This window comes from Pristiophorus japonicus, chromosome 15 (assembly GCF_044704955.1).
Source record: "Pristiophorus japonicus isolate sPriJap1 chromosome 15, sPriJap1.hap1, whole genome shotgun sequence".
Lineage (NCBI taxonomy): Eukaryota > Metazoa > Chordata > Chondrichthyes > Pristiophoridae > Pristiophorus > Pristiophorus japonicus.
The window spans coordinates 61,881,423-61,903,274 of NC_091991.1; the positions used below are offsets into that span (position 1 = coordinate 61,881,423).

The following is a 21,852-nucleotide window of genomic DNA, read 5'->3' on the forward strand; positions in this document are numbered from 1 at the left end:
GACTCCCATTCAAAACTTTGTCTATCTCCACCTTAAATATATTCAATAAACCAGCTTCCACAGCTCTTTGGGATAGAGAATTCCAAAGATTCATGACCCACAGAGAAGAAATTCCTCCTCATTTCCATTTTAAATGGGCGACCTCTTATTCTGAAACTATGCCCCCTAGTTCTAGATTTCCCCATGAGGGGGAACATCCTCACTGCATCTACTCTGTCAGAATCATATACGTTTCAATAGGATCACACTTCATTTTTCTAAACTCCAATAAGTACAGGCCCAACCTTTCTTCACAAGACAACCCCTTCATCTCGGGAACCTTCTCTCAACTGCCTCCAATGCATGTATATCCCCCCCTTAAATAAGGTGGCCAAAACTGTATGCAATACCGCAGGACCTCCTTACTCATGTACTCTAGCCCCCTTGCAATAAAGGCCAACATTCCATTTGCCTTCCTAATTACTTGCTGTACCTGCATGCTAGCTTTGTGTTTCATGCACAAGGACTTCCAGATTCCTCTGCACCGCAGCATTTAGTAATCGTTCCCCATTTAAATAATAATTTTTTTTTTTTCCTACCAAAGTGGGTAACCTCACATTTTCCCACATTATCCACCATCTGCCAAATTGCCAACCAATTATTATTTACGAAGCAGTAGTGGGACATTTGGAAAAGCATGATTCAATCAAGCAGAGTCAGCATGGTTTTATGAAAGGGAAATCATGTTTGACAAATTTGCTGGAGTTCTTTGAGGATGTAACGAGCAGGGTGGATGAGGGGGAACCAGTGGATGTGGTGTATTTGGATTTCCAGAAGGCATTAGATAAGGTGCCACATAAGAGGTTACTGCACAAGATAAAAGCTCACGGGGTTGGGGGTAATATATTAGCATTGATAGAGGATTGGCTAACTAACAGAAAACAGAGAGTCGGGATAAATAGGTCATTTTCCGGTTGGCAAACAATGGCTTGTGGGGTGCCGCAGGGATCAATACCAGGTCCTCAACTATTTACAATCTATATTAATGACGTGGATGAAGGGACCGAGTGTAATGTAGCCAAGTTTGCTGATGATACAAAGATGGATGGGAAAGTAAATTGTGAGGAGGACACAAAAAAATCTGCAAATGGATATAGACAGGTTAAGTGAGTGGGCAAAAATTTGGCAGATGGAGTATAATGTTGGAAAATGTGAGGTTACCCATTTTGGCAGAAATAATAGAAAAGCAAATTATAATTTAAATGGAGAAAAATTGCAAAGTGCTGTAGTACGGAGAGGCCTGGGGGTCCTTGTGCATGAAACACAAAAGGTTAGTATGCAGGTACAGTAAGTAATCAGGAAGGCAAATGGAATGTTGGCTTTTATTGCAAGGGGGATAGAGTATAAAAGTAGAGAAGGCCTGCTACAATTGTACAGGGTATTGGTGAGGCAACACCTGGAGTACTGCGAACAGTTTTGGTCTCCGTATTTAAGGAAGGATATACTTGCATTGGAGGCTGTTCAGAGAAGGTTCACTAGGTTGATTCTGGAGATGAGGGGGTTGACTTATGAGGGTAGGTTGAGTAGGTTGGGCCTATACACATTGGAGATCAGAAAAATGAGAGGAGATCTTATTGAAACTTATAAGATAATGAAGGGGCTCAACAAAGTGGACAAAGAGAGCATATTTCCACATAGGGGAAACTAAAACTAGGGGCATAGTCTTAGAATAAGGGGCCACCCATTTAAAACTGAGATGAGGAAAAATTTCTTCTCTGAGGGTTGTAAACCTATGGAATTCTCTGTCCCAGAGAGCTGTGGAGGCGGAGTCATTGAATATATTTAAGGAAGAGAGAGAGAGAGAGAGAGAGAGAGAGAGAGAGAGAGAGAGAGAGAGAGAGAGAGAGAGAGAGAGAGAGAGATTTTTGAGCGATAAGGGAGTAAAGGGTTATGGAGAGCGCGGGCAGGGAAGTGGAGCCGAGTCCATGATCAGATCTGCCATGATCTTATTGAATGGCGGAGCAGACTCGAGGGGCCAAATGGCCTACTCCTTCTCCTATTTCTTATGTTCTTATATAACCTGAAAATGACCCATTTATCCCGACTCTCTGTTTTCTGTTAGTTATCCAATCCTCTATCCATGCTATTACTTTCTTAAAAATGGACTCCGGCATATTCCCAATGACATATGTCAGGCTAACTGGTCTGTAGTTTCCTACTTTCTGTCTCCCTCCTTTCTTAAATAGGGGCATTACATTTGCAGTTTTCCGATCCGCTGAGACCTCTGCAGAATCCAGTGAATTTTGATAGTGGATACTTTAGTTCTAATCTATTTCTGCAGCCACTTCTTTTAAGACCCTAGGATGCAGGCCATCTGGTCCAGGGGACTTGTCGACCTTTAGTCCCATTATTTTGCCTAGTACTTTTTCTCTAGTGATACAGGTGCAGCGCCTAAAATCCAGAACCCTCGGGACTGAGGCTGTTCCGGATTCTGGGCTTTCGATTTGCTTTCTGATGTCACGAATCCGGAAACACCCAAGCCCAGGTTCGGGTATTTCTGGATTTCGGAACGTCAGAAAGGGGGGGGGGGGGGCAGGATTCCCGCCGAGGAGCAGTTCGGGTCATCCGGCCCCGTCGAGGAGATCGTCGTCGGGTGGGGTTCCACCGAGGAGGTAGTCGTCGGGCGGTCCGGCTGAGCAATTAGCGTCGGGCAGGGCCCCAACGAGGTGCTTGGGTGGGCCGGCCCCACTGAAGAAGTCGTTGTCGGGCGGGCTGGCCCCACTGAGGAAGTTGCCGTCAGGCGGGGCTCTACCGAGGATATAGTTGGGAAGGCTGACCACGCCAAGGAACTGTTAGCGTTGGGCAGGGCCCCGCCGATGAGGTCATCAGGCATGCTGGCGAGGAGGCCCCAAGGTAAGGGCAGCAGCAGTGAGGCGAGCGGGGAGAGGCGAGGCCCGAGGTCAGGCAGCAGTGGGGCCTTGAGGTCGGCAGGTTCGTCGGGTCTGGATTCCAGAACATTTTATTGATTCCGGACGATCCTGCCACCGATCATCCCAGAATCTGGAACATTCCGGATTCTCGACGTTGCACCTGTAGTGATTGTTTTAAGTTAACTCCTCCCAATAGCCTCTTGATTATCAATTATTGGGATGCTTTTAGTGTCTTCTACCATGAAGACCAATAGAAAATATTTGTTCAAAGTCTCTGCCGTTTCCCATTATTAATTCCCCAGTCTCATGCTCTAAGGGACTAATGTTTACTTTAGCTACTCTCTTCCTTTTTATATACATATAGTAGCTTTTACTGTCTGTTTTTACATTTCTTGCTAGTTTACTCTCAAACTATCTTGTCTATTATTTTGAGTCGTCCTTTGCTAGTTTCTAAAAAGTTCCCAATCCTCTGGTCTTCCACTATTCTTCACAACATTGTATGCTTTTGTTTTCAATTTGATACCATTCTTTACTTCTGAAACTCCTTATATAAAGGGCTTAAATATCCTCTATATAGTTACTATTCACCTGTTATAATAGAAAAGCTTGGCAAATGCAAATTGAATTCCCGAATTTTCAGGATTTTGGGCCTTTGATTACACTTTTGAAGAACTTTGTTAGGAGTATGGGTCCAAGCTATATCAGATATAATTCCTTCACTCCTGCAAAATTATTTCCCTTCACAAAACAAATGACATAATGGAAAACTTGTGTGGATAAACTTCAGGACACACTACTTTACCCTTGAAATGGAAATGATGAATTTTGTTTGAGAGAAAACAAAAACAAAAGCTTTTGTTCAAAGAACGCTGTTGCAAATCTATTAACAGAATACATCTCACTTTTAGAATTTTATCCACTGAAGGAAATTTTAGTCGAGTAGAAAATCGAATCAACCATTTCATGTTGGAATCTTAAATTTCTCAAGAACAGCTACAAATGCTGTAATATTGCAACTGCCAAATTGGAACTACCCTGGTTTAAATTGTCGTCTCATCTCTGAGAATCACAATCCAGTCTTCCTAAGTGGGATAGCTTTGGCTGGGGTATCTGGTGAAGGAGGCAAAGAGAAATCAATATTCACTATCCGCCACATTCAAATATACCTCCCAGCATCGTAGGCAAGCAACACAAGAACAAGGAACTAATTGGGATGATTTGGATAAAATGTCCAGGATAGTGGGCAATATTGCAGATTTCAACTGGTTATGAATGAATATTGATTTCCATACCAATATTCACACAAACAAAATACAGTGGGAATTAATCTGAAAATAAATGTAAACATGCATGCAAAGACCATTTTAATTATATATATTTTGATCATCATCATCATCATAGGCAGTCGCTCAGTATCGAGGAAGACTTGCTTCCACTCCTGAAGTGAGTTCTTTGGTGGCTGAACAGTCCAATATGAGAGCCACAGACTCTTTCACAGGTGGGACAGATAGTCATTGAGGGAAGGGGTGGATGGGACTGTTTGCCGCATGCTCTTTCTGCTGCCTGTGCTTGATTTCTGCATGCTCTCGACATTGAAACTCGAGGTGCTCAGCGCCCTCTCGGATGCACTTCCTCCACTTAGGGCGGTTTTGGGCCAGGGACTCCCAGGTGTCAGTGAGGCTGTCGCACTTTATCAGGGAGCTTTGAGGGTATCCTTGTAGCGTCCCACTGCCCACCTTTGCCGTGAAGGAGCTCCGAGTAGAGCACTTGCTTTGGGAGTCTCATGTCTGGTATGCGAACTATGTGGCCTGCCTAGCGGAGCTGATCGAGTGTGGTCAGTGCTTCAATGCCGGGGATGTTAGTCTGGACGAGGACGCTGATGTTGGTGCGCCTGTCCTCCCAGGGGATTTGTAGGATCTTGCGGAGACATCATTGGTGATATTTCTCCAGCAACTTGAGGTGTCTGCTGTACATGGTCCTGTCTCAGCCAGCCATACAGGAGGGCAGGTATTACTACAGTCCTGTAGACCATGAGCTTGGTGGTCGATTTGAGGGCCTGGTCTTCAAATACTCTTTTCCTCAGGCGGCCGAAGGCTGCACTGGCGCACTGGAGGCGGTGTTGGATCTCGTCGTCGATGCCTGCTCTTGTTGATAGGAGGCTCCCGAGATATGGGAAGTGGTCCACTGTGTCCAGGGCCGAGCCGTGGATCTTGATGACTCAGGGGAATGCTGTGCGGTGAGGACAGGCTGGTAGAGGATCTTTGTCTTGTGGATGTTTAGCGCAAGGCCTATGCTTTCGTACGCCTCAGTAAATACGTCGACTATGTCCTGGAGTTCAACTTCTATGTGCGCAGACACAGGCATCATCCGCGTACTGTAGCTCGACGACAGAGGTTGGGGTGGTCTTGGATCTGGCCTGGAGACGACGAAGGTTGAACAGATTCCCACTGGTTCTGTAGTTTAGTTCCACTCGAGGGGAGAGCTTGTTGACTGAGGTGGAGCATGGCGACGAGAAAGATTAAAAGGGTGAGGACGATGACGCAGCCCCGTTTGACCCCGGTCCAGACGTGGATTGGGTCTGTGATGGATCCGTTGGTAAGGATCACGGCCTGCATGTCGTCGTGGAGCAGGCGGAGGATGGTGAAGAACTTTTGGGGACATCCGAAACGGAGGTCGACACTCCATAGACCCTCACGGTTTACAGTGTCAAAGGCCTTTGTAAGATCGAAGGAGGCCATGTATAAGGGCTGGCGCAGTTTCCTGTATTTTTCCTGTAGCTGTTTGCGCTGCAAAAATCATGTCCGTTGTGCCCCGTAGGGGACGAAATCCATACTGTGACTCCGGGAGCAACTCCCCGGCCACGGGAAGATGATGGTTGAGGAGGACTCTAGCGATGACTTTCCCAGTGGCTGATAGCAGGGAGATTCCTTTGTAGTTGCCACAGTTGGACTTGTCCCCTTTTTTAAAGATGGTCATAACTACTGCATCTCTGAGATCCCCCAGCAAGCTCTCCTCCCTCCAGATGAGAAAGATGAGGTTGTGTATTCGCACCAGCAGTGCCTCTCCGCCATACTTCAACGCCTCAGCAAGGATTCCATCCGCACCTGTAGCCTCATTGTTTTTAAGCTGTCTTATGGCTTTTTCTATCTTGTGCAGTATTGGGGTCTCACTGAGGTGGTGGCGGATAGCATGCGGCGGGATGGAGTCGAGAACACTCGAGTCAAAGGCAGAGTCTCGATTGAAGAGATCTTCGAAGTGCTCCTTCCAGCGGGCCCCGACTGCCTCGGTGTCCTTGATGAGTGTTTCTCCATTCTTGGCCAGCAGTGGGGTGGGGCCTTGGATGTTTGGCCCATAGGTGGCCTTGACTGCGACGAAGAATCCTCGCTCATTATGGTTGTCAGCCAGCTGCTGTATCTCCTGTGCTTTCTCCTGTTCTTTAGGTCCCGGGTTTTTTGTTGGACGTCAGCTTTGAGCCATCTGCAATGCTGCTTTGCTGCTCCCGCGTTGGGTTGCTGTTTAAAGCTCAGAATGCCCTGCACTTGCAATCTATTAGCTCTTGGATCTCCTGATCATTCTCATCAAACCTGGTGTTTCCTGGTTGAGTAACCGAACATCTCTTTGCAGGCACTGGTTATGGAGGCTTGGAGGGCAGACCAAGCGCTGTGGACATTGTGCGTCTCGGGGTCGTCAAGGCATGCCAGATTAGCTGTGAAGCGTTGGCTGCATAAGGCTCTGTTAGCTAGGTCTTAAGTGCTCTGGCATTGACTTTTTTGCGGCACTGCTTCTGCTGCCCCCTCTGCTTTGGGACTATGTTGATGTCGATGATGGATCGGATTAGGCGGTGGTCTGTCCAGCAGTTGTCGGCTCCTGACATGGCGCAGGTGATGCACACATCCTTGTGATCCCTGGCTCGGACGATGACATAGTCGAGCAGGTGTCCGTGCTTGAAGCGAGGGTGTTGCCACGATGCCTTGTTGTCCCTCTGGCGGAATAAGGTGCTGGTGATGACAAGTTCGTGTTCTAGACATATTGTCAGGAGTAGGGTACCGCTGGAGTTGGCTTTCCCTACCATAGCATGTTTATGTCTGCACTTTACAATCTAGTTTAAGCTTACAGGCTCAAAAATTGGCAATATTTTCACCAGATTTGGGTTGCTCTTGGAATGGGTGAGGCTTTCTGCTGATTTCCTGACTGACGTCTTGGGCTGGATTTTCAGCGACTTTTCGCCGCGACTTGACCCTCCGTGGCGAAAACCCGGTTGGCAGGATCCTTGGGCACCTCTGCGGTGGTGCTTCCACATACCGCCGGGGAGAAGTGTATAATGGATGGATTCAAAGGTGGAATAACTGTCAACTGTTTTATGCACAGAAAGACGTGAAGCGACGTGCAACGTTACAGATTGCTTTTGGCGCTCTCTCGACCCTTACGCCACGCACCAGAATACCAACAGGGTCAAACCTGTTGGTGCAGCCCTGCCAGCAGCGGTAAGTATGAAGACCTTCAAAAAGGTAAATTCAAGTTTTTATTTTTTAATTATTTTTCAGCAATTTAGTAGGTAATGGTTTTTTGAATGTTTTAGGCAATTTTTGGGGGGCTTCTCCCCCCTCCCAGGGCCTTTGTCACAGCACTACCGGCACCAGACTAAAGTTGTTGAAACTCATGGTTTGCGCCGTAAATCCTCATGCAACGCTGACTTTACCGATGGCCCATGGTGCAGACGTAAAGGCCGAAAAACAGAAGCGCAGCGAAAACGGTAATTTCAGCCTAAAACTACCGTTTGCCAAAAAACGAAAATCTAGCCCAGGTTCGTGTCTGTTGATTCGTTCTCCTGGCCGACAAATATCAAGAATTTGTCAACACCAGGCTGTTGGATGTCTTCCTGAATGGCCAAATATCGCTAATGAATTGGTACTGTTTGGGTGCTGTACAAAACAACGCATGCATTTAAATCACCCCTCATCTGCATATGAAGGCTAATTCAGCATGAGATTGTCTGGATCAGCGAGCCACTTTTAGGCAAGCTCCTGTTCAAAACAGTTTTTAAAAACAGCTCATGTCTGGAAAATATGAATGCAGAATCCTGAAGCATGAGAGAGATCATTTGGCCTACTGTGTCTGGCTAGCACTTTGCTAGATCAATCGAAAAACAAATCCCACAGCCCTGTACTCTCCCCACAGCCCTGTATCATCCTCTGTTACAAATATTTATCCAATTTTCCCTTACAAGATGGAATGGTCCCTGTGGCAAAGCATTTTATGCTATAATAACCCTCTGTGTAAATACATCTCTCCTAACTGACAATTTTAAAATAATGACCGATTTCCTAAACAGAGGATATAGTCTTCCCCCTATTCTTGCCATCAGAAAGAAACTATTAAACTTCCTTTTAGCCAGTATACACTGTACGGTTTCTGGCTTTAATGTTCTGTCTATAGTGGGGTGTCCAAATCTGCACATGGTATGTTAACTGTGCCCTAATGTTTTGTATCCATTCATTGTTTCTTTACTCTTGTTATGTCCCAACATGTTATGCTTTTTCTAATAGCTTTATTTACCTGCAATCTTATTTTCAGGGAACTATGTATTTGAACATTTAGATCCACATCCTTCAGTGTCTTACCATTACGTGCATACTCCTATTTCTTGTTTTCCTCTCCCAAAATGTATTCCCTCATATTTATCTACATTAGATTGCATCTGTTATCTGTTCCCAAATTTCACTAACTTATGTCTTCCTAAAGAGTTCCTTGTGGTTCATCTTGTCAGCAAATTTCAAAATAGTATCCCTATTCACAAGTCGAGTTAAAAGTGGACACAATACTGACCTCTGGATACACCGCTTCCAACCTTCGCCAGTTTGAACACACATGGACCCTAACCTTTGTGTCCATGAACTAACTTCTTAACCATGTTGCCACATTTCCATTTACCATTTACCTCAATTTTACTGACAAACCTCTAAGATGCCTCATCAAATACATTCTGAACATTCACATACACTGAATTTACTGCATTCCTTTCATCATTCAATTTTTCACTTAGAAAAAACCTTTAAAAAACTCTTCAATTTGTCAACCATATCTTGCCTTTAATACATTTGTGTTGGCGGTCCTTGATTAACCAACACTTACTAATTTTATCTCGATTAATGGAGTTTGCAACAACTTACTTCTTGAACAAAGGTGTTACATTGACGGTTCTTCAAGCTCACAGGACAACTTGCACATTTAAGAAAAATTGAAAAATTGTGGCCAGACTTCTGCTATCACCTCAGCCTTCTTTCAACAGTCGATGGTGCAGGTCATCATGGCCTGGTGAGTTAGAGTTCTGCTAATTTTTCCTGAACTAATTCATTTTCTAGTTAGTTCAGTTAACTGTTCCATATCATCCTCCAGTATATCTACACTCTTACCTCCATATTAATTTGTAAAAATTGATGTAAAGTATTAGTTTAATATTTCTGTTGTAACTTCTTTCTCCACAATTTGACTCTCTCCTTCATCTGAGTGATCCTACCTTTTTAACTATTCTTTTGTTTTTGTATGCTATTAAAAGCCCTTACTATTTAATTTTACATCAGCTAGTCATATTCTGATTTAGCCCTAGTAATCTGCCATGTCACCTGGCCACTACACTTTTTGCATTCCTCAGGATTATCCTAAGGAATTGTTACCTTAATTTTATCATTTGCCCTCTTAAGTTTCAGTTTAGTTTTCATGTATTTATTTATATATAGAACTCTATCCTTTGATGCATCCTTTTGCGCCTCATACAAATTTACATTTTGTACTATATCAACTCTTTTGAGGATTTCCCACTGCTGATCAGACGAACAGTTTGCTAACTTTTCTGTCCAGTTTCATGGGTCAGATCCCTTTTTAATCTCACTGAAGTTTGCATTTTTCTAGTCCAGGAATCTTAGCTTTGACTTAATTATAATTTTCTATTCCTGCAAATATGGAAATGTATCAAACAGTTTTGACAAAGCTAATATTCAGTGGCTACCTCTCCCTCCTCAAAGTGATGTTCTGGCCCACACTGCAGTCCCTGCCACCACCCATCCAATAAATCTCAGAACATTTCCCCTGCCCCACAACTGCAAATTCAGGCCCAGTACAGGAATCAATATGTGCATGGAAAGTAGCAACTTCCCCGAATTGTCAATTGCCTGAGGTTATCCACCAAAAAAAGCTGTTTGATTTGCATCTTCACTGCCCTACATTCTAGATTACATCAACCTACTCTTCCCACCCCGCCCTCAGTCTACCCCTCACTGATTCAGATTTCACCCTCACCCTAATCAAGCATCATTTTATACCCCTCCACACACACACGTTGTATTTTATGGTCAAATCATCCTCCCCCACTGAAGATAATTTTCAACCCAACCCACTACCATTATCAATACATGCCGCCGACAACCATCTCTCCCTCCCCCACCCCATCCGTTGCTGCATGCTAGTCATCCAGGACCCTAACCTCAAGAAAAATTTAATACTGATAATCTCCCCTTCCCCATCACAGAAACATTTCCACTCCAACATAACCTCACCCATTTTGGCATCCCTTTTGCTTCACCATCCCAGCCTCTACCCCTTCCGATCCCCCAATCACCAAGCTTCATGGTGCTGGTCAGAAACACCCAGGTTTAAGTTGCTTTTCTCCCCCACACCTTTCTCCCCACCCCCGCACACCCCCCCCACCATTAGGTGTATTTGCATCTGTAACATAAGAAACCTGAAGTGTGACATCTGAGCATTTTGACATACCGCTTTCAATTTATACTAGATCTCCTGTGCCAATTCTCATGGTAAGTAAGTGGATACACTATTTTAGAACAATAAAATATTAGCAATGAAGTGTGACAGAGAAATTGTTACTGGAAATGAATGACACTTGTAGGAAGTACACAAGATTTTTATTTTAGATATCATGATTGATATCATGAGCTGGTCATTCCAATTAACTTTCCCAAGAATATATATGACACAAAGATTCACAAAACCATTGACTCTCTGACCTGAGGGTTAAAGCAAAACATGGAACAATTTCTTATAAACCACTTAGTTTCCAACTCCTGTAATCACAAACCTATCACAACAAGTAATTGCATCTGTAAGATGTTCTCTGATCTGAAAAAGCCTACAAAGTAAGGATACGACACAGAAAAGAACAGCCCATAACTGCAAGTAAATTCCCCAATAATTGGAGCGTATGGGTGAAAGTAATACTGAAAGAGTTTATGAGCTACTGGAAGGCGAGTCGCTGGGTGAGGATGTATGCTATTACTGGATTATAGAAACCGGAGAAACATTTGAAACTAAGGATACTGTTCAATCATGTTTTGTCATATGTGCAGCTCAAATTACAGCATTTACACCTGTAAAGTTAGCAAAGTGAATACTGCTGTTCCACGTATCATAAATGAGAAGTGTTAGAATATATAGTGCAGGACATCACCGAAGCTGAAATTTGTATTGATAACTGCAGCATGATCTTAGGGAATGAGTTGTGAACATGAAAGCTAAGAATGAGTTGCATTATAAGGCATGTAATTAATGATATCTCGTTATTCATTATTAAATATAGACAACAGAAACCAGATGTCACATGAAAAATCTTTTTCTACCCGAATAAAATCTAAGCTCAAACAAAACTAAATCTTAAAAGTTCTCAATTTTAATTACTACAAACATTAGAGCATCCAATTTGAGGTTTCTAGAAATTAATGAATTCAACTGACAAAATTTGATATAACCTTGCAAAATGTAAGATTTTGAAGTTGGCAGCTATGTTGAAAACATGAAACGAAACACAAAAAATGAAAAACATTAGTGAAGCATCCTAAACAAGAACTCACCATAAATCAATCAGCCTGATTTTAAAAAACACCATCTGGACAAACACACCAGCAAACTTGTGGCTAAGAGGCTCATCATGCTTTTATTTCAATTTGAGTTCATCAATATTATGGGTATGAGTGAAACCTTTAACTTTAATGAGTGAATCCCATTCCAAGGACTTGAGCACATAAATCTAAACTGACATAGAAACATAGAAAATAGGTGCAGGAGCAGGCCATTCAGCCCTTCTAGCCTGCACCGCCATTCAATGAGTTCATGGCTGAACATGAAACTTCAGTACCCACTTCCTGCTTTCACGCCATACCCCTTGATCCCCCGAGTAGTAAGGACTTCATCTAACTCCCTTTTGAATATATTTAGTGAATTGGCCTCAACTACTTTCTGTGGTAGAGAATTCCACAGGTTCACCACTCTCTGGGTGAAGAAGTTTCTCCTTATCTCGGTCCTAAATGGTTTACCCCTTATCCTTAGACTGTGACCCCTGGTTCTGGACTTCCCCAACATTGGGAACATTCTTCCTGCATCCAACCTGTCCAAACCCGTCAGAATTTTAAACGTTTCTATGAGGTCCCCTCTCACTCTTCTGAACTCCAGTGAATACAAGCCCAGTTGATCCAGTCTTTCTTGATAGGTCAGTCCCACCATCCCGGGAATCAGTCTGGTGAATCTTCGCTGCACTCCCTCAATAGCAAGAATGTCCTTCCTCAAGTTAGGAGACCAAAACTGTACACAATACTCCAGGTGTGGCTTCACCAAGGCCCTGTACAACTGTAGCAACACCTCCCTGCCCCTGTACTCAAATCCCCTCGCTATGAAGGCCAACATGCCATTTGCTTTCTTAACCGCCTGCTGTACCTGCATGCCAACCTCAGTGCAGCGGTAAGGGAGTGCTGCACTGTCTGAGGTGCCGTCTTTTGGATGAGACGTTAAACCGAGGCCCCGTCTGCCCCCTCAGGTGGACGTAAAAGATCTCATGGCACTATTTCTAAGGGAGTTATCCCCGGTGTCCTGGCCAATATTTATCTCTCAATCAACATAACAGAAACAGTTTATCTGGTCATTGCTGTGCACACATTGGCTGATCTTAGACCTCAACTCCACTTTCCCGCCCGATTCCCATATCCCTTGATTCCCTTACAGTCCAAAAATCTATCTATCTCAGCCTTGAATATACTCAACAACTGAATATCCCCAGCCTGCAGGGATAGAAAATTCTCAAGATTCACAACCATGAGTGAAGAAATTCCTCCTCATCTCAGTCTTAAATGGCCGGTCCCTTATCCCGAGACGATGATTCCTAGTTCTGGAGTCTCTAGCCAGGGGGAAACAACCCGCCGGTATCAGTAAATTTTATGTATACAGATGGAACGTCCCGATCCCGAACTCCAAAAATCAGAATTGTCCTAAAACTGGACATTTTACGCATAGCTGATGGAGTCATCCGGAATTGGAATTATTGTCCAAAAACCGGACATTTTTGAGGCGGCCAGGATGGCGACATCGGGCAGTGAGGGACGAGGAAACAGGTAAAAAGCGCAGCGCCGGGGGAATCAGCGGGCGACGAGGAGCGGAGTACCTGCGGGAATCGGCAGGTGGCAAGTAGAGTGAAACGACGAGGTCCAAAGTCCGGCAAACCCGAAATCCGACACGGATTCAGTCCGGATTTCAGACAAGATGATCAATAGTCTCAAATCCGGAATCTCGACCAAATCTGTGCCAGATTTCGGGTTTTGCCAGATTTCGGACCTCGCCGCTCAAAGCCCGGCACAGATTCAGTCGAGGATTCCAGATTTCAGACCATTGATTTTCTTGTGTGAAATCCGGAAAAACCCAAAAACCGGCCGGACTCAGTCCTGAGGATTCCAGATTTCGGACGTTGTACCTGTAAAACAGTGCAATGGAAGAGCTTAACGTTGTTTTGACCTGGAATGTCAAACTCATCTTTACTGGAACTGCTGAGTCCAAAAACTTGATTAACTTGAATGTTATACTTTCCTAGACGGTTCAGTCGGTGAGTGTACCCCCCAGTATAGAACTAAGCCCCTAAAACCAAAAGGCCCCCAGTATCATCCAGAGACAGTAGCTGATCTTAAATTGTGAAAATCGTCGAGATAATTTTGTCTTAGAAAGATTACAAAGTCCAAATGGAACATGAGCTCAATTATTATACAAAAAAAGTCAATTCAACATATATAGATGATGGTGAAGCAGCCCGGAAACATAACTCTACTGACATTAATTTGACTCTTTCATATGGTCAGACTCAGTGATACCAAAATTGTGCTCTGTCTGGTATGAGCTGAACCAGCTTGTATTTCTGGGTTCAGGTCATTAGAATGGTCCTGATGTTCCCCCAACATAGGTCTTCCACCCAATAACATTGATTGCCCAGAATTGGGGAGGGGGCGGAAAGCCAGCTGCTGGCTGCAGGGCTTTCTAACTGCTGTCCACCAATAGCAGTAGAAGACATTCAGCCTCAACAGACCCTGTAAAAAAGGTAGTACCAACCTCTATGGCCTTGCTCCCATTCCCTATCAAATCCTCTGCTGTGAGCAAGAATAGCCACAGGCGAACACCAACTTCTTCTGACCCCCTCCAAATGGCAGCTACCATTTGATGAGAGGGGATAATGGAGAAGTTGCTATCAGGCCACACCATCACATTTGTATGGGCACACCCTGCTGCTCCTCCTTTGAAGGAAGTGTTGAAAATCCTGGGGCAATGCCAAGGGGACAGAAACCAGCTTAATAAGTTTCCACCCCTTTTTCCTTTGCACTCCGGAATGGAGCATTCCCAGGGAATGAAGGAAAGGAAAATTAGGGCCATGAACTTTTCCAGGCCAATATTCCCTTTCCTGTAAATTGTATTCTCAGTGATCACCTGATTAGACGAAACTTTTCAAAAAAAAATCAACAGAACTAGATGAAACAAAAATATTAAAATTACTCAACTTTTCACAAAATTCTCTTGTTCATCAAATTTCTTATCCTTTTTATTCAACAGGAGATAGAAGACACTTATTGATATGTAATATTAGATCAGTCATTGTCAATCTATTGCGATGGTTACCAGATCTAGCTTCAGGCAATTACATTATATGTTATATGCCATAGGTTGGTTCATGGGATTGCACTCAAAAGGTTACTGAATATATACTATCGAGGCATTTTGTGCTGGCACTCATAAGATATTCATCCAAAAAATTTACTTATTCCAAAATATGAGACTTGTGTTTTATTATTTAATGAAGTAGAATAACTTCTGGTGATAATAATTTTTAAAAGTGAACACAAAGCACCATCATAGGGAGTCCCTCGAAACGAGGATGTCTAAGCAATGCTTCCACGCCAAAAAAAAGGATGAGTTCACAGGTGTTTCGAATGAAGAACCTGAACTACATCCTCAAGGGTGGAAGATGCTTGTGGTGGCCACCACACGGGCTTGACAGAGCTAGGTTTTGATCCAGTGGCAAGGATTACCCAAGACAACTGGAGACCTGCTCTGCTGCACGGACCTAGTGCGCACACATATCACACCTGGGCCCCTGGCCCCGAACTCACGCCTCCCCTGGGCCCCAATCACATACCTCCACAAAGCAGTGAGAAACTGAAAGTGACAAAGTTCTTCAGAAAATAAACGTCCTGACAAAAGACTTGGTACAGGTGCAGCACCTAAAATACAAAACCCTCTGGGACTGAGGCCGTTCTGGATTTTTCTGGACTTCCGATTTGCTTTCTGACATCACGAACCTAGAAACACCCGAGCCCAGGTTCGGGTATGTCCGGATTTCGGAACGTCAGGAAAGGACGGGGGTTTGCTGTCAGGGAGGTCGACGTCGGGTGGGCCCCACCGCATAGGTGTTCGGGCGGGCCCGCCCCACCGCAGAGGTGTTTGGGCAGGCTGACGAAGAGGCCCCGAGGTAGGGGCAGTGGCGGCGAGGCGAGCAAGCGGCGGTGAGGCAAGACGCGAGGTCGGGCAGTGACGTGCCCTCGAGGTCGGCAGGGTAACCAGGTCCGGATTCCGGAACATTTTACGGATTCCGGACAACCCTGCCACCGATTGGTCCGGAGTTTGGATTCCAGATTCTCGATGCTGCACCTGTAGTAAAAATAAATGTTATGCAAGTGAACCACCTTCTTAACAATCACTGCCACTGAAGCAATGGTTTTCATATTTTTAAAACTAGAAATGTAAAATATATTTAAAGGCAAATTGTGTTTCACAAACTTGATTCAGTTCTTCAACAAAATAAGAGAGAGAGTTGATGAAGGTAGTGAAGTTGATCTTGTGTATACGGACTTTGAAAAGACATTTGCTGCATAATAGTCTTATTAGCAAAATTAAAGTCCATGGGATTAAAGGGGCAGTGGCAGTGCAGATTAGAAATGAGCTAAGATACAGAAAGTAGAAGAGAGTGATGAACGGTTGTTTACACACACTATTATGCACACATACATACAGACATACGTCCAAAACCAGAAACCTCAGGACTGAGGCCATTCCGGTTTTTCCGGATTTCGGAGAAGAAATCTGATATCCCGAATTCGGAAACCCCATGGCCGAGTCTCAGGTATTTCGGGATCTCGAGAAGAAATCTGACGTCCCAAATCCAGAAACCCTTGGGCCGACTTTCATGTATTTCCAGATTTCAGAGCCGAAAATCCGATGGCCCAAATCTGTAAACCTTGGACGATTTTCGGGTAATTACGGATTTTGGAGACAATCCGACATCCCAAATCCGGAAACTCTTGGGCCGACTTTCGTGTATTTCTGGATTTTGGAGCATTACATCAGATGGCAGCCTGGAGGCTGGGCTGCATATTTTTTTGGATTCCTGCTTGGAGAAAGTTCGGTTTTGGGGAAATATTTCCGGATTCCGGACAACAAGTCTTGCAATCTGCACAATGTCTGGTTTTCGGGCCATTACCGTTTTTAGATCTCCAGATTCCGGTACACAAACATATATATAACATTTATTGATGATCTGGATTTTGGTATAATAAGCATAATTTCAAAGTTTGCAGATGACACAAAACTTGAAACCATAGTCAACAGTGAGGAGGATAATAGCAGACTTCAGGAGAATGTACAGACTGTGATATGGGCAGACATATGGTGAATAAAATTTAGTGCAAACAAATGTGAACGAATGCTTTTTGGAGCAACAGCGAGGGGAGATAACAAACTAAATGCTACAATTTTAAAGGGTCTGCAAGAACAGAGACACCTGAAGATACATAGACACAAAACTTTAAAAGTGGTAAGACAAGTTGATAAGGCGGTTTAAAAAAAACATATGGGATCTTTGGCTTTATAAATAGAGGCAGAGTACAGTTTAGGAAGGATGTCAAGGTCTTGGAGAGTGTGCAAAGGAGATTTATCAGAATTATACCGTGGATGAGGGACTTCAATTATGTGGCGAGAGGAGAGAAGCTGGAATTGTTCTCCGTCGAGCAGAGAAGGTTAAAAGGGAGATTTAATCTAGGTGTTTAAAATTATGAGGAGTTTTAATAGAGTTAATTAGGAGAAACTTTTCACTGGCAGGAGGGTACAGATTTAAGATAATTGGAAGAACCAAAGGGGAGAGGAGGAGAATGTTTTTCTCACTTACCTATGATGATCTGGAATGCACTGCCTGAAGGGGTGGTGAAAGTAGATTCAATAGTAACGTTCAAAAGGGAATTGGATTTATACTTTAAAAGGGATAAAACATGCAGGGCTATGAGGAACAAGCAGGGGAGTGAGACAGAGTACAGTAATTGTAAGGTCCACAAAAAAACAAGAGGTAGTTAATGTGTCTGTGCAATACAAAAAATAACTTGTTCAACGAAGGGACAATAAGATGCAGAAAAAGTAGACTAATCTGACAAATTTCTGCTTTAAAAAATTCTCATCCTTATTTTCAAATCCTTCCATGGCCTCGCCCCTCCCTATCTCTAATCTCCTCCAGTCCCACAAGCACCCTCCCATCCCTCTAATTCTGCTCTCCATTGGTGGCCGTGCCTTCTCTTGCCTAGAGCAGCGTGGAGGCCCCGACCTGCGTGAGAACACCAGCGGCAGGTCGGGGCCATAAAAGGAACGGCGTGGAGGCATACCACTCCAGGGAGCAGCGCGAGCTGGTGCAGGAGGGAGACGGCAGTGAAGAGTGATGTCATCAAGGTCCAAGTCGGTGATTGGAGCGTGGACAGATACAGCAGGAGCGGCGAGGTTGTGGCGAGAGACTGTAGAGGGACGTGATCGGGGCCCAGGGGAGGCATAAGTTCAGGGCCAGGGGCCCAGGGGCAGCACGGGCCAGCCCACACTGTGATATGTGTGCGCACTAGGTCCGTGCAGCAGAGCTGGCCTCCAGTCGTCTTGATAATCCTTGCCACTGGATCAAGACCTAGCTCTGTCAAGCCCATGTGGTAGTTGGTGTGCAATGGCCACCACACCTTAAAAAAATCCATGCACAGGCATTTTCCACCCTTCAGAATGTAGTTCAGGTCCTTCATAGAAACACCTGTGAACTCATCGTTTTTTGACGTGGAAGCAAGTCATCCTTTTTGAGGGACTGCCTATGAGTGCCTAGACCCCAACCTCGAACACCTCTCCCTTTCTTTCCTCCTTCAAGATGCTCCTTAAAACATACCTCTTCCTGCAGTAATTTCTACTTATGCGGCTCGGTGTCAAATTTTTAAATCGCATAATACTCATGTGAAGTGCCATGGAACGTTTCACCACTTTAAAGGTGCTATATAAATACAAGTTGTTGTTGTTGTCATCGAATCTCCCTAGTCTGACCAGATATCAGATAAGGAAACTGATAAGCCTCTCTATCTAGTGGCAGCTTGAGGGGACTGTCTTTTCAATGTTTCACCCTTCTGTGGTGAAGATCCTGGACTTTATTTATTCATTTCCCCACTGTATCTTTCTAGTCCATGACATCTTATTTTGGGAATTCCAATGTGGCACTGAGGTAATTGATGCATTAACTTGAACAAAATGGACCAGGGTTTCAGCAATGTCACATTCTGGGGTTTTTTAAATAAAGAAAACAAAAAAACATCTTTTCACACAAGCAAAAATGTTTTAAAATCTGGCAAAAGCATGGTGCTACAGTTTTAAAAAGCTTTCATCACATTAATATAAAACCAAACCTATTCAATAGCACACCCTAGTGTACACACACTAAACAGAAAATAAATCCCCAATAAATTCATACAGTAAATGCATGCTGGAGATTAAACTAAGGATTGAGCACAAAGAACTGGCAGAAGTATGCAATGCAGCAACTGAATAAAAAAAGACTCTGATAATGAGACAACAACGCATACTGGAGATTAAAAGTGCAATTTGTAACATTGTCAGAAGCATTCAGTTCAATTTTTACCTTTCAACTGAGAGACATTTTCCATCCTATAACTGTTTGGTAATTTTAACTATTTAGAGGAAACCTTAATGCAAGCCAACAGTAACAGCATGCCTCATTGGCAGCTGAAATTTGGTCGAAAAGCCAGTGAAATGACGACAAAGGAAAGAATTATGTTAGATAAAAAGGGTGTACGCAATACAACTATGCAAAAAAAAATACAGGGCTACGGGGAAAGGGCGGGGGAGTGGGGCTAGCTGAGATGCTCTTGCAGAGAGCTGGCACAGGCTTGATGGGCCGACTGGCTTTCTTCTGTGCTGTAACCATTCTATGATTCATTTAACTGGTATTATAGTGATACCAAGGTTTTTTGAGCAGTGAATTTAGTAAAATATTGGGCCCAAGTTTCGTGCCGCGGTGAAAACGGCGCACCTCCGAGCTGGGCGCCTGTTTGGCACGCTCTTCGCAGCAGGGGGCGCAGCCTAACACTCGCGCCGATTTTCTTAGCAGCAGAGGGCGGGTACAATTTAAATTAGCCTTCGTGGTGCCGGCAACCCTGCGCGTGCGCGTTGGAGCGTGCGCGCACGCGCAGTCTCACACAAACATTGGCATCCGGCCATTTTTTAATATACTGCAGAGAAAGTGAAGATTTGTTTCTTGGACCCCTGCAAAGGCTTGTAATTTAATTTTTTTTTGATATTTCTGTGTGTGAGGGAGTGCTTTTAGCAGCACTGCTGAATAAATCACATGCTGAAATCAGTGAGTTCAGCTTTTCACTGCTAAACTTGCAGAACCGGTGCTGCATTGGTGCATGCAAATTAAGGACTGTGTGTTTGGAGAAATAAGAGTGCCAATTCAACTTTGAAATAATACGTGGTGTTGACAATGCAGCACCCATTCTGCAAATTTAAATATAAAACTGTCGATGTGGCTGCCTCTCCCTGTCCAAATGGCCTCAGTTCCCCTCACAGCTCGATGGCTGCTGCTGTATCTTCAGCTGCCGGCCAGCCACTGACGCCGCTGATATCCTATGGCCGAATGGCCTCATGTCCGTCCGCTACTGATTCTTTGGCTGCCGGCCAGCACTGACGCCGCTCCTAAAGCGTGGCCGAATGGCCGCAAGAACCTTAATGAGCTGCGTGTGTCCTGCGTTGATTCTTCGCCTGCCGGCCAGCCACTGACACCGCTGCTATCTCATGGCCGAATGGCCTCGGGTCCGTCCAGTGCTGCTTCTTCGCGGCCAGCCACGAAGAGAATGAAGGCCTGCCTCAAGCACTGCAGCTCAGCTCGAAGCTTGCTGCCGCTGCCGTCGAGACACTGACGCCACACCGCTGCCTGTCTCCAACATGAAAGGCCTGCCTGAAGCACTTTCACACAGGTAGGAACATGGTTTATTTAATCTTTTCTTTGCTTATAAATTTTTATTCAGGTTGGATTTATTTGTATAATATTTGTATAAGTATAATTAAGGATTGATTGTAAAATTTAATGACTTCCCTTCCCCCCACTCCCACCTCCCACCTCGTTCCCTACGTCTAATTTGTAACCTAGGCCTGATTTTCTAAAGTGTAGACAAGGTTTTTTCGAGCGTACAAAAATCTTCACTTACTCCATTCTAAGTTAGTTTGGAGTAAGTTTTCACTCACGAAACTTTGAAATCAGGTGTAAGTGGCCGGACACGCCCCCTTTTGAAAAAAGAATTCTGTTCCAAAGTGAAACTGTTCTACCTGACTAGAACTGGAGCAAACTAAATGTGGAGAATTCCGATTTCTAAGATACTCCGTTCTACACCAGTTGCTCCTAAAAATCAGGAGCAAATCATGTGGAAACTTGGGGCCTTTGTATGTAGTGTACATTACAAGGTTGCAACCCCAATGAAAGGAAGTGTGCATAGAGGAAAGATTTTTTAATGTAATATAGATTTGTACCAACCAGGTGGTCAGGGAAACAATAGGGGCCCTGAGTGATCAAGGGATGCCAGACATCATAAACAACTTGTGTGTGTCAGTAACAAAAAAAACAAAAAATGCTGGAAACACTCAGCAGATCGGTTAACATTTGTGGAGAGAACAGACAAGTTAATGCTTCAGGATTGTGGACCCTTTGTCAAAACTGGAGTTCTCCCCACTAATGCTAATTGACCTAGAGAGTGTTACCAGCATTTTCTGTCATTGTTTCACATTTCCAGCATCTGCAGTTTTTTGCTTTTTCTTTGTCAAATGAAAAACTATGGGCTATCTTCCCAATAGATTTTCTAGAGAGACTAAGAAATATTAAGGCGGCTAAAAATTACAAATAAGGAGGTAACCAAAAGGTTGCAAGTAACAAAAACACCTTGACCAGACTTACTGCACATCAGAGTTCTTGGAGTCACCATTTAGATGCAAAATTAATATCTACTTAAAATAAGAAGCATAAAAATAATACGTGCCAATAAGCTTGACATTTTCAAGAAATAAAACATGAGCTCACTCCAAAAGAGGAATAAAAAAGCACCAGATAAATATGGACTAAGAGTCATGTATGGATCTACGGGAGGAAAATCATCTGTAACAAATCTATTTCCTAGAACCATAGGCAGTGAATTTCCTGGTCATTTCTGGTGCACCTACCATGTCGGAACAGTGTAGGCAACTTCTTCTGCAACGAAATTCAGATAGAAGCTACTTCCACCTAATTTCCACTTTGAAATGGCTTTTCCAGAGTTTCCACAATCCACCCGAGTTGTCA

The 21,852-nt window shown here is 44.0% G+C and overlaps 1 protein-coding gene across 3 annotated transcripts in view; it reads right to left on the bottom strand.

The window, feature by feature from the left end:
• Positions 1 to 21,852, bottom strand: part of LOC139280807 (ELKS/Rab6-interacting/CAST family member 1-like) — a 1,247,673-nt gene that overhangs the window by 1,077,509 nt on the left and 148,312 nt on the right. The gene's annotated exons all lie outside the window — the stretch shown is intronic.